General features: G+C 40.7%; 1 pseudogene; it reads left to right on the top strand.

The window, feature by feature from the left end:
• The first annotated feature begins 4,973 nt into the window (after positions 1-4,973).
• On the top strand, positions 4,974-5,085 carry LOC118710068 (annotated as a pseudogene).
• Positions 5,086-14,200: the final 9,115 nt, after the last annotated feature.

Below are 14,200 nucleotides of genomic sequence, written 5' to 3'. Positions count from 1 at the left end.
TTTTCAAAAATTCAACACCAAAAGCTGACAGTTGTTGAAATCATGTTTCAATAAGTTCAGCTGCATCAGGTACATTTGACCAATTTCATCTTCCTAAGGAATTTTTTCCTGGCACTTTCTGCTAAGTTCTGTGATAGATTGATAACAGAATGGCCAACAACAATTCCCTTTCCTGTGCCCATGCGCCCTCGCTCTGCAACAGTATATTTTTCACTTTGATTCTGAACTTGACATTGTAATTTGCTCTGGACAATGAAATGTTAGCAAACACGACACAGTAGAAGTTTGAAAAGCCCATGTACTTTGGCTTTTAGAGTCCCACTGCCATGGGAAGAGCAAGGTTCACCTGTTGAGTGAGCAAAGAAATATAGTCCAGTCACCCCTAGGGTCCCAGTGACCACCACACCACTGTCAGACTTGTGTGAGGCTATTTGGAACTAATCAAACCCAGCTCAATTGCCAACTGACCACAGATGCACCAGTGAGGCTCGCTAAGAAAATCTAGAACTACCCAGCAAAATTGAGATATTAATCCATGGGTATTTTTAAGCCACTGCATTTTGGGTTAATTCATTATGCAGTACTATATAACTGATGCAAACTGTAAGTGGACTGGTTTGCTCTGACATATAACTACTAACCTGTATTATTGTGATAATCAGACAGTTTATTAATAATAATAGGAAGAAAGCAAAGGGGAAGGTCAGACATAAAAGCTTGATCATCTGGGCAGCTTTACTAGGAAGCTATAGCTGCACACTCCCCAAGGAACCACTGTCCATTCCCTGCAGGCCGCTAGGGGAAGGGACCAAACGAAGGGAGAGTTAGGCACTTGTGTAGTGAAGTCAGGGTGATGTAGGGAAGGTGCTTTCCTGTCAGTCTAGCCTGAGAAACAATGGGTCAGTTAGGAGGTGACCCGCTTAAGAAGTGTGTGAGCCCAGCCAGTGTGGCTCAGCAATTGAGCATCGACCTAGGAACGAAGAGGTCACCAGTTCAATTCCTGGTCGGAGCTCAGTCTTCAACAGTGGGATGTGCAGGAGGCAGCTGATCAATGATGTTCTTCTCTCATCAATGTTTCTATCTGTCCATCCCCCTCCCTTTTTATCCCTCTAAAAAAATCAATAAAAACCTATGAAAAGAAGTGTGTGAAACCTTGGAAGGTTAAAATCCCCAGACAAAGAGTTCCCTCCCCTACCCTACTTATTCCCTCTCACTCTCTTGCTCTGTGACCACTCTCTCCCATGTGCTTGCCTGTTTTCCCTCTATAGCCATATGGCCTTAAGCAGCCACATGGTCCATGGCCCTGAGGACCCCACATGCAGTGGACTGCATCTGGAAACACAAGTTAAGCTGGCCAGATGTTAGACTAGACTGGACTTTAATATGGAACATTTCAAAACAACAATGAGATACCATCTCACACCTGTCAGAATGGCTATCATCAACAAATCAACAAACGACAGTGCTGGCGAAGATGTGGAGAAAAAGGAACCCTTATGCACTGCTGGTGGGAATGCAGATTGGGACAGCCAGTGTGGAAAACAGTATGGAGATTCCTCAGAAAATTAAAAATGAGACTTCCATATGACCCATTAATCCCACTTCTAGGAATATATCTCAAAAACCTAGAAACACCAATCAGAAAGGATATATGAAACTCTATGTTCATAGCAGCACAATTCACCATAGCTAAGATGCAGAGACAGTCTAAGTGCCCATCAGCAGTTGAGTGAATTAAAAAGCTGTGTTACATCTACACAATGGAATACTATGCTGTTATAAAAAAGAAGGAATTTAAGCAAAATAAGCCAGTCAGAGAAAGATAAATATCATATGATCTCACTCATATAACGAACAACATATACTGATGAACAAAAATAGATCCAGAGACAAAGAAACACTGATCAGACCATCCAACCTCAGAGAGAAGGCAGGGGAAATGGGGAGGGGGATAAGAGATCAACCAAAGGACTTGAATACAAGCATATAACCAATGGACAGGGACATTGGAGTTATGGGGCTTGTCCTGGGGGACAGGAGTGGCCCAGGGGGAAGGTCAATCAGGGGAAAGGAGACATACATAATACTTTAAACAATAAAAAAAAAATATATGGAACAGAAATTCTGGGCAGTGGCCTTCATTCTGGCCCTGTTAAAGACAAGATTGGACTTTTTCCATGGCAAGATGGATGGAACTTGGAGGAGAACCCTTAATTTTACATCATTAATAAAGCTTTCCACGAAACCCCATCCTCCCATGGGGGCCTCAGGAAATTCTTTTCTTCATGGCACCCAAGAACTCCTCTTTCACCAATAACAGTGGGAATCTCTTCACTATCATCCTGAAGTTGTCCTTTGCTCTCCCCCCCCCCTCTAAATTGGATCTCCTGTTTCCAGAAACCTATGCCTTTCCCTTTCTTGCTTTCCTCCAGTGAATTCCTAAGAAAAAGTATATGAGAAATAAATTGTTTTAAGTTCTTTCATGTCTGAAATGTATTTTTTCTTTTTTAAAACATCCTGTGTATACATTATAATATTTTAATTTGAGTTTCTCATTTTAATTACAAATACCTTAAGCAAATTCATCTATTTTAAAAGTTAAAAAGAGACAGAAAGAAAAAGAAAAAAGAAAAAAAAAAAAAGGAAAGTTGCATCCCAAATTCTGGCTAATTGAACATTTCTGCTTCTCAGTAGGGAGCACTTCTGAACTGCCATCACAGTACTGCCGAGAAGCCAAATGCCAGCTGGAACTAAAACCAACATTCCACACACTCAGATCATCAGCTGCACATAGCCTTCACAACCCAAAGAAAGGGATTCCTTAGGCATATTTATTTTATTTCAATTATAGTTGACATTCAATATTATTTTATATTCATTTAAGGTGTACAGTATAGTGGTTAGATTATTATATTATTTACAAAGTGATTCCCCCAATAAGCCAAGTACCCATCTGGCACCACACATAGTAAATATAATATTATTGACTATATTCTCCATGCTGTACTTGACATCACCATGACTACTAATCTGTAACTATCTATTTGTATTTCTTAATTCCTTCACCTTCTTCACCCAACCTTCTTCCTGCAACCATAAGTTTATTCTCTGTATATACAAATATGTTTCTGCTTTGTCTTTTCAATTATTTTATTTTTTGTTTCTTCTTGATTTGGTCTTTGAAGATGTGTTGGTTCTGGGGCTTCGCAGGGACTCTTGTGCAGACTGATGTTGATGCTGCCTGTGACCAGCCCCAGGCTACCTACCTATTCAGGCTACAAAGACATTCATGGTTGGGAGCTTCCTCTGCTGAGCTGGGCTGAGCATGGGACGGAGCAAGTTATGAACCAAGGTTGGCTGCCACCAGTATGGGCCCGAGGCAGGTTAGCAAAAACCCCAAGACCTGCCACAATCTGCTGACTCAGCCACTGAGAAAGCCTTGGGCATCATGCAAATTACATGAGACAGGTTCTCAGGGACTTACCAGTTAGGGGTGAGTGGTGTTCATACAGTTTCAAACTCAGTTCCAGTGCTGCTCTGAGGTCACTCAGCAAAAGTTTTAGAGTACACTGAGGCCAGCCACCATCTTCTGGGGCCTGCAGAATTTTGCAGTGGGGCAAGGGGTGTCAGGGATTTGTCAGTGTGGAGCTGGTTGAGTTCACCAGGCTGACGCAGATTTAGGATTTGACTGTGTGTAGGAAGGTCTTTACACAGGAAATGCGGAGCCTGTCAGCCTTGCGGGAAGATGGCCTTGCCCTGCAGCCAGACAACTCAGTTTTTCCCTGTGTGTCTCTGACACCCCTCCAGCTTGACAGGAATTCCTTGAGAGTTTTTTAAGAAAGACTGCAAAGTGGGCTATCAGTGGAGCTAGTGGACCTCATTAGGCTTCTGCTGCATAGGGGAGAGAAAGGGGGCAGGGCGGGTTGACACAGGAAAGATGGCGTCCATGACATGACTTAACACAGGGGTACCGGAGACTTTCCCTCCATCCCTTGCTCCAAAGCCACACAACTCAGCCTCTCTCTAAACTACTGAGTGGCCATCCCTCTGCTGGAGTCCAGGGTGGGTGCCTGCAAGTGAGTTTGTGTCTGGGTTTCCAGCAGCCTTCTGTCTTCCAGGGGAGGTAGAAGAATCAGTTGATTTTCACAACCAAATGTTATGTGGGCTTCTCTTCCTGACATTGGTGCTCCAGCCTGGAGAGCCCGGCATGGGTTGAGACCCTCTCTCCTTAAGAGGGGCCCTGCAGCTGAGATACCTTCTGGATTCCTAACCACCACATGTGGTTGCAGGGCCAGCCTGTTTCACGTCTCTGCCCCTCCTACCAGTCTCAGTATGGCTTCTTCTGCAAATTCTGATTATAGGATTTCTGCTCAGCTACTCTTCAGATGGTTATCTAGGTTGATTGTTCTATAATTTAGTTGTAATTTTGATGTAGTCCTAGGAAGAGGTGAGTGCAGCTATCACCTGCTCTACCATCTTGAACCTTCCTTGAGAATATATACAGATATTATTTTCTATTCTCATATTTAAATGATAGTTTGGTTGGGGATATAATTTTTGGTTGTAAGTTATTTTCCTTCAGAAATTTGAAAGCCTTCCTCCATTGCTTTGGAGCTTCCAGTGCTCTTGTTCAGAAGTTAAAAATTAATCTATGTCCAAGGATGATGAGATGCAGTATCTAAAATTAAAGGACAAAGATGAATTTACTACTTGTTGTAGTAAGGGAGAGCTATGTTGTTTAGGTGCAGCCTTTCCAAGCAGAACAGACTGCTAAACTTGTTTTAGGTTTTGGGGAAGTATGCAGTTCAGAGACTGGTGGACTTTCAGAGGCTTCATTGTGTTGCCATCATCTGTAGAATCATAGTTCCTTTGGAGTGAGTCTGTCGCTAACCAGTCAGTGTTCAGAAGTGAGTGACTGATGCTGATTGGTTCATTAAGGGGAGTTGACTTTGATAGACTAAATAAGTTAAACAATTGCTTCTTGGCCTTTTGGCTAAGATCGAGTGTAGTATCTGTTCTTATTAGTTTAAATAAGTTAAACACCAAGTTTTGATGGCCACTTATTATCATGACTACAAAACAATTGTCTCATCTAAGTTTGGAGAAACAATTTTTTTCTCACTACTTGCAGATTCTTTGTATATGAACTGTATATTTTTTCCTCTTTACAGTCTTAAAGGATCTTCTCTTTGCCTTCATTGTTTGACATTTCGAAGTGTTTTTGCATACGCCTGAGTCTGTTTTCACTTGATAAATGTTTCAGTCTAGAAACTCAGATTATTAACTTTCTCCTCCTCTCCATTTTCCTTCCTTCCTTATTTTTATTACTTTGCCTGTTTCTTTTTTTCTTTCCTTTTTGTGAGTGAAGTCAGTTTATTTGGGAGGTGATCCAAGAAAACATCAGTATGGGAGTAGAGAATTGAGACAGAAATAAAGGAAGCCAATAAAAGTTCATTATCAAGCAAGTCAATATTTTGGACTGTTAAGTACAATTCTGCCTGAGGAGTTCTGGGGACAGGTAAAGAATATGCACTGCAGTTATCTCACGTGGGGTGTAAGGATGTAAGAATACTTTTATCAGGAATTGACAGTTAGCATCTGCCAATCATCCATTGAAGACTGTTTTCACAAAGACAAGGAAAGTCAACATCTAGCACACGATAGGTAGATCAGGCTGTGGTGGCCACAGAAAACCCTCTACAAAGAGATTTATGTGCTGGCACTTGGGAGGACGGGCTGGTGTGCAATGAAATGGTAGTCGTGGCCAAAGAGATTTATACGGTGCATTCCATTTTTCTATTTTTTTTTAATGCTAATCTTCCTGACCAGTTTCCTAATTATCTTAGTTTTTATCTCCTATTTTCCATCTCTTTTTCTTTTGGCATCCTTTTAAAGGGACATCCTTTTATATTTCAATCTTTCTATTAAAAATTGCCATTTCTGCTATTGTTTTTATTTCCAACGCCTTCTTTATGTTTTGGTTATGTTCCATTTATCTACTTGTTCGTTCATTTATATTGGGGTAGAATTCTGTTCTTGTTTCATGGTTACAGTAGTTTTTCTTTGTGAGATATTTGACATTTATTTTACCTTTATTTCTTCAACATTACTTTTTTCTCTTTATTTTATTTTCTATCTTCCAGGTTCAAGGCTTTCCACAGACGTCTCAGTCTTTGTATCCTGAGATGTTTAAGAGTGACACACTAGAACACTGGTTGGAAGCCCTGAGCATATGAGATGAGAGATGCTGATCTGATTTGAGCTTCTCTGTAGGAGCATAGGAATGGGCAGTGTAAAGGGAAAACTTCAAATTTCCGTATCTTTTCAATGTCATATTTTTCATCATAGACTAGTCATATTTCCAAGAAAAGACTCTTCCAGTGTCCTGCCAAGGAGGAAAGTCTAGCTCTCAGTGTTCTGGACTCAGGAAAACAGATATGGCACGTTATGTCTCCAAAGCTAATATGCATACATTCATTTAATCCCCTATTGTTAGTACACACTCCTGAGCCTCAGCTGCACTGGTATTCCTCCATGCATATCATCTATTTTATGTCATCCTGAAAATGAACCATCTTTGACAGTTAAGAAAGAACAATTTCTGGGATGCTGCATGGATCTGGGGAGGAGTATAGGGACCCAGCCAGTTCCTTCTAAATAGACTTCCAACAATACTTCTTATTGAAAGCACACCCCTGTTACTCTCACTTCCACTAAGTGCCTGCTGCCATTAGACTCTAAGGTTTTGGATATTCTGTAAATCGGATTTGTTCTTAGTTTTCTCCACTGCTTGATTAGATTCCATTTCTCAGCTCTGCTTATTCCATCACTGTATGTTCATCTACTTTTCAGATAATCTATTCTCCAACTCTCTCCATTCCTTGAGTTTTAGCCTTAAACTGTTCCTTCACAGGTTGCATTAGTGGGGTTCTAAGAAGATGAAAAGGTAGAAATGCCTGTTAAATTTTGTATCTTTAAACATAACTTGTCTTTCATTTTTTATTTCTACAAAGTATGTTAATGGCTTCATAATTAAATCTAGCTTATAACTTATTTGTGATAGATCTAAAACTGATTTATGAAAGATGCCTCCAGTTATAATATCTTAAAGTGATGTTTTCTATCCTGGCCATGTGGCTCAGTTGGTTGCAGCATCATCCCATAAACTGAAAAGTCATGGGTTCAACTTCAGATCAGGGCACATAACCAGGTTGCAGGTTCAACAACACAGTGGGAGATGTACCAGTCAATGCAATGTTTTGTTTTGTTTTTTTCTCTCCCTCTCTCTCTTAAATAAATGAGAATATGTCCTCAGGTAAGGATCTAAAAAAAAAGGGTACTGTTTTTCTCCTTAACAATATAGAACAGAGAAAGTAGTTTGTCATTAACTTAGTTAAAGGGGGAAGCATAATTGTAAGTCAAGACTAATATTCCTGGGAATATTTTTCTATGCATTTGTATGCCAAGTGATTGCATAACAACCTTAATAAGAAAATTCCCAAGCCTGTGCCAACTTGTGGGAAAGGTGTAGTCATGCATAATCTCACACTAAACTCTGCCAAGACAATAGAGCATACTGTGGAACTCATAATTTCAGCCTTCATTCCACATACCAGTAGTAGCTCAAAGCTGGAAACATATGTGCTCATGAATCTTCATAAAGTTAATCACTCTTCCTTATTGTACCAAAAGCTTAATACAGACTTCTTAACAACCTGCCACTAGAGTAATCTGCTTGCTGATTATATCATAAATCACACACAAGGTACATTAATGTTGTTCTTTAAGTTAATGTTGTTCTGTTAATTGCAGTCATTTTTTATGGAGTTATGCTCTTCTGTTGCCTTGTGGAGATGACGAGCTGTCTTACTCAGAACCAAGCCAGACAACAACACACTTAACACTGCAAAGCAAACAAAACAGGAAAAAACATGTAGGCAGTGATTCCATCTCCCCCTGAAATGGCTCCTTTTTCTCTGCCTGAAACCATGACCCTCTCTCCCCACCTTAAGAAAATCTTCCCTCGATTCTGCAACCTCCTGAAAATTGCCTTTGACCTTCCAGTGGCTTTCCTTACTTCTGTCCTCTTTCATACCATCGCAATATTTGCTGAGTTGACTTAGAATCTCTTTATTGAAAGATATCTTACAAATCAACTCAAATATAATGAGCCTTAGGAGGAAATCTTGATTTTCTACCTCAAACTCAAACTTCTCTCCCTTAACTATATCCCAGTCAGTAATAAGAAAAAATATTAAACAGTTATTTATATATTGTGCTATTACTTTACATATATTAATTCTTGTTACCATCACAATAATTTTAGGAAATGCAATCTATTATACCAATTTTTATAAATAAGAAAACTAAGTCCGGAGTGTTTATATAGTTTGCACAAGGTAAAATGATCATCAGTGGCAATCACTATTCATCCAGTTATTCAAACCAGAATCAACATTAATTTCTCTCTTTCCCTTCCTTTCTCTATTCTCACCATCTTAGGCCAGGCTACCATCATCTCTCACAGCACCAGCCTTCACACTATCTTCATTCATGATCCTTATAGACTATTTTCCATGTAACTGATATGTAGATTTGATAAATCCACAATCATAATCAGAGCTTTTTAACAAACTTCCTTCAAAAACTGACTTTATGTCATCAAAATTGTTGTATAGATAAAAATATATCTTTACTATGTGGATAACACAATTAACAAACCAAATTTGATGGTCGTATATGGAACACTGAATATAAATACCAAAGGTAGAAAATATACATGTTTTTCAACAACATGTCCAACATTTACATAATTTGACTATGTCCTAGCTCACAAAGTGGGTCTCCACCAATACCAAATAGTCATTATCATATAGACGACAGTCTTTGACCATAATAAAATAAAATCATAAATCAGTAATTAAAAGATACTCAATTCCTCTGCACTGTTTTCCCCTTATTTTTTCCTCTACAAAAGGAACTACAATTCCCAGGCTCCTCTGAGCTTTGGCATCCAGTTAGTCTCCACCAATGGGAGACACTGACAGCACTGACCTGAGATTGGGAGGAAGAAGGGAAAGGCAAGCTGTTTCCTCCTTCCTACAGAAGTGCCCACTTTAGCTCTGACTCACTTCAGATGACTCCAGATTTAAGCTTGAGTAAAGCCACCTTCTTCTATTGTCCCTTCGGACCTACAAGTGGTAATGGGTCCCTGCTGTTGCTAATCTCTGGATTGCCTCAGTGTCCCCAGTTGCCTTCTCAATACCATGGAATCAATTTTCTGTATTAAAGTCCCCTCCAGACAAATCTGTATATCTAAATTTACCCATTTATCATTATTATGTAAAATTTCTCTGGGCAAGAGCCTTAGGAAAGAGGCTGACAACTCCAGCATTGCAATATAAGTTTATTAAGGGAGTTTATATACAAGGCTCATCCTGGGCAGTAGCAAGATGGCATGGACATCCTCAAAGCTACACAGCAGGCACTGAGCGGTTGTACAGGACAAAACAGGATGGGCAGGGATACTAGCATGTGACACCCCCCCCCCCCCCAGGTAAAGGGGAAATGCCTTACATACTTACGCAGGGGCTGGGCAAGGGCCTGTTCCAGGAACCAGCCTTCTTGGGACACAGGGGGGAGGTCAGACAGTCTCTGAGAGGTTTATGGGAAGCAACCTCTGCACTGGCTCAGATCTAGCTGATCTATTGTGAAGGTCCGGTGGCAGTGAATCAGGTCAAGCAGCAGTTACATCATAGGACAGGGAGTCTTCCATTGGTCTCTGTCATCTGATACAATTCCACAGAATTAGAAATGACATCCAAATAATTTATGGGTTAATATTTGGAAAAGAGCAAAAACAAAAACTGCATATCAAAGTTTTGGGAGGTAGGTAAAGTGTTACTTATAGGGAAATTTATATCTCAAAAGGCAAGATCTTAAGTTGATCCTCCTCCAACTTTAAATGACTTGTTTGTACTATACCACTGGTCAAGTTGTTTTAACTCTTCTCCTTTTTTTTCTTTTTTTCTTTTTTCACCAATCATCCCCCGATATTTGAAGCACCTGTAACTCTGTTACTAACCCCTCTTGTACTAGCCTATCAACCTTGGAAGCAATGCTTTCACCCCCCATGCTTGCCTCAGTAACTTCCTGATGGTTGGTGTACTGTAAAATGCATACCTCTTGCCCTGACTTCTCTGAAACTCCCTTCCCATGTTTACAATTGTGTACTGGCCCTCATTTACATTTTCATGACCCCAAATGTAACCTGGCCAACACGAAACTCCTCATCCTGCTCCTCACCCTCTAGATTCTAGAGTCTAGAAGCTGCTGCCACGAATCCTCTGTCTGACCTGTCACTTTCCCAAAACCTATCTTGAAAATTCAGATGCCTCCAGGCCAGAGACGGCACACTCAGGAATGGCTTTTGTTCCAACCAAAGAGCCTGACACACACTAAGATGTCTGAATCATCAACAGCCTCCACCCTCTTTCTAATTCCACACCCTCCTATTTTTTATAGCTCTGTAATGTCCTCTCAAATCCATTCTCTTCCTTCTGTTTCGGTTGTGACTAGTCCTCCTGACCACTCACCTGGAGAGACACAGGGCCGGCTGAAACTCAGAGTTAAATTATAACCAATCTCATAATAGCGTTTAACAAAAGTCCTGTTAAAAAGCAAAATGCTTCACCCTGGCCGGTGTGGTTCAGGCGGTTGAGTGTCATCCCACACACTGAGAGGTCCTAGGATTCCCCATTGGGTTGCTGACTCAGTCCCTGGTGGGCGTGTGGGGTGTGTGAGCTGGGGTGGGGGTGGTGCTGGGGGGCGAGGGGTGGGAGTGGGGATCTCAATTCCCAGTGGGGCCTGTGTGAGAGGCAGCTGATTGATGTTTCTCTTTCATGATGTTTCTCTCTCCCTCTGCCTTCCTCTCTCTAGAATAATAATAATAAAACATTTTTTTAAAGCCCAGCAGTCTTAAAAAACAAATGGCAAAATGCTTCCTAGTCAGCAAGAAGAGTGAGACTTGATTGCAAGGTTTCTAAAGCTGTTAGCATAATTGAGAAAGAATGTGATGAGCAGAGGGGGAGTTGGTATGCGGAAAATATGGTGAAGGCTAACAATGCCAGCAGAACCAAGCCGGGCCCTGGTCAGATGCCTCCCTGTCCCAGGGGTTCAGCTTCTTTGGGTGATGTAGGTAGCCTGGTTGTTGCAATTTTTTGTTGTTGTTGGCTTTAACTTTTATACGGTAAAACCAAATCTAACAAACCTTGAAATTTCTGGCTATCCCACAACTATTCCTTCAATTATCCAGGCTCAGAATGTAAAAATTATCACAGACTCTTGGTCCCTTCTATTCCTTGTATCTACTTGATTGATCCTTTTTGGTTCTTACTTTTCCCTTTTTCCTTTCTTTTGTATCCCCACCTCTTCCCTTCCAATTGTAATTTGTGGGGTGCTCATTAAAGCGCACCCAGATTAGTTCTCCAGTTCCATCTCTTTGTTCTTTTCACCCGTTCCAAGGGCTCTGCCCCAGTGCTGGATTCCTCATCCTTTCCTGGGTAAAAACAGGAGACCCGGGAGCATGCAAAGGTTCCCAGCAGCCTGTCCATGTCGGCATTTAACATGGGCACCACCTTCCCCTCTCACCAGCATGCTGTGGGGTCAGCCAGGTGGAGTTCTCCACCCTTCCCTGAAAAAATTATTTTCATATTTGCCCCCCAGACTTTGCAGGTTTCCCAGACCAGAGCCACACTTCAAAGTCCCGTTTCCTCCTTAAAACCTTTGCTGATATTCCTGACGGACTCTGATCCTTCCTTTGCTGTGTCCTCCAGGGCCAAGGGCTTTTAGGCGGGCGGATTGGCCATGAACTAACGAGGCTTTCATTGGAGGGCCCCTTGCTTGGACAGACCTCTCCAAGATCATGTACCCACTTTTTATTTATAATTTTGTATTTTTTTCCTAAAGAAGATCTTCTAAGTTGTAAAAGCCTCGGGTCTTTCACAATTTGGATCTGTCTCTGAGTTTAGGCAGTTGATTATATTCTTTCCCTGAAGTGTTTTCTAATGGGTTAATGGACAACCAACTCGTTTTCTCAATTTAGAGCTTCTTGCTACGAAATGTATAGTGTGTAGTTTGGGAATTACAATGGTCTTTGGGGAGGTCCTGCAGACTCCAAACATAACTTCTGCCACTTCCAAGCTGTGTGACAAGCTTTCTTTCTTTTTCTTTTTTAATTTATACATTTTATTGATTTTTTTACAGAGAGAAAGGGAGAGGGATAGAGAGATAGAAACATCGATGAGAGAGAATCATCGATCAGCTGCCTCTTGCACACTCCCCCACCGGGGATGTGCCCGCAGCCAAGGTATATGCCCTTAACTGGAATTGAACCTGGGTCCTTTCAGTCCACAGGCCAATGCTCTATCCACTGAGCCAAACCAGTTACAGCAAGCTTTATTTCTTAACTTTGTTGAGTCTTAGTTTCTGCATCTGATCAATGTGGACAAATCTGGTGAAGGCTGCATTATGACTTTCAGAGGCTCAAGGCACTTTTGCCTTAATGGGCTCCTTATTCAATGAGAAATGTTACAAATTATAGTAATGACTGTGTGAGCACAAAGACTAATATCCTGAACAACATAGACTGATGAACAAGAACAGACCCAGAGATAATGAACCATGGGTCAGACTGTTGGATCTCAAAGGGAGGGTGGCGATAAAAGGGAGAGATCAATCAAAGGACTTATGTGCATACATATGAGCCTAACTAGTGGTCAAGGACAATAAGGGATTGGGGTATGAGTGGGGAGGGGATTGGAATGGGGGGTTGAAGACAAATATGTGATATTTTAATCAATAAAGAATTTTTTTTTTTAAACCAAAGACTAATATCCAAGAAGGGTTGCATTTATTTATTCTCCCTTTTAATGCTGAAAGAAACTAAAACATTTTCCTGGACTTAACAAAAGGATTTTGGAACCCAGGCATGGTGGCTAGTGAGCCTAGTGGGTAGTTAAGTCAACCATGATTACAATCTCCACACAATAGAAGCTGACAAATGATAGGTAAGAGGATGATTATGATTGAACCTGACATATATCAGGTGCTTAATAAATATTAGCCATTAGTATGTTTTTGCTACATGCCTCTTTGGTATCCTTCACGGTGAGTAATGAATATAAATGCTTTGAATAAGGCATATTTGTAGTGTTAAAAGACAAACTGAGACATAGTAAAATTTTTAAGAGTTTATTTGACCAAAAATCTATTGGAATCAGGCAGCACTAAACCGAGAGAGGTTAGGAGTGCTTCACAGACAGCAGCCAGTGGAAAGACTTACAGAGAAGAGGCAAAAGCAAAGCAAGGGGATATTTTGATTGGCAACAGGCTAAGGGCTATATGTGGAAAAGCCTGCTTGGTAGTTTGTGATTGGTTGTCCTAAAGTTTTGATTTCTTAACCCTGAGGCATTTCAGACCCCCTTAATAAAGTATGTCTGGAGTTACCCGCAAAAGTGATATAATCCATCCTGTCACTTTCACAAAACCTCTAAAATAGATATTCACACAAAACTTGGATAGCATACTGAAGGCCTGAGTGAGTGCTACCGATACTGAGCATTCATTCAGAGGAATGCAGCAATTACTACAGGCTGAGTTGTTGGCAGAGGCCTTGCAGGGAAGAGCGATTTGAACTGCGTTATGGAAGAAGGCAGACATGGTATGTGCTTTGATAAGGAGAAAGAACTGTGAACAAGGGGTCAGGGGACTTAGGAATTAAGCTAATTTGCCATTCACTAGCTGGGTATCTTCAAAGATGAAGATATAGAAAAATACACTGCATCTATTCTAAATTTTAAAAATGGTATAATATTAATATTTGCAAAAACTGTAATTTAAATCAAAAACATTTTTAAGAATAGAAAGAGATATAACACTATGATAAGGAACAGTCCACCAGGAGGGCAGAATCATCATGTACTTATATGCACCCCTCTCAAGAAAGAGAAGAAAAATAGCCTTGAAATATGTCAATCCCCAAACTGGGAGACTAATGATAGATCAAACATTTGAAATATTCATAAGGATAAAGAATAGTTTAACAACAAGAAGGTGAAACAAGCACAGAACAGTGAAATAACTTGCCCAAGATCACATAGCTGGTGACAGAACCAAGATTCAGACCAGGGAAATGTATTCC

The sequence above is a fragment of the Pipistrellus kuhlii genome, unplaced genomic scaffold (assembly GCF_014108245.1).
Source record: "Pipistrellus kuhlii isolate mPipKuh1 unplaced genomic scaffold, mPipKuh1.p scaffold_m20_p_7, whole genome shotgun sequence".
Classification (NCBI taxonomy): domain Eukaryota; kingdom Metazoa; phylum Chordata; class Mammalia; order Chiroptera; family Vespertilionidae; genus Pipistrellus; species Pipistrellus kuhlii.
Note: the sequence above shows the minus strand (reverse complement) of the source record. Positions and strands in the feature narration are given on the sequence as shown.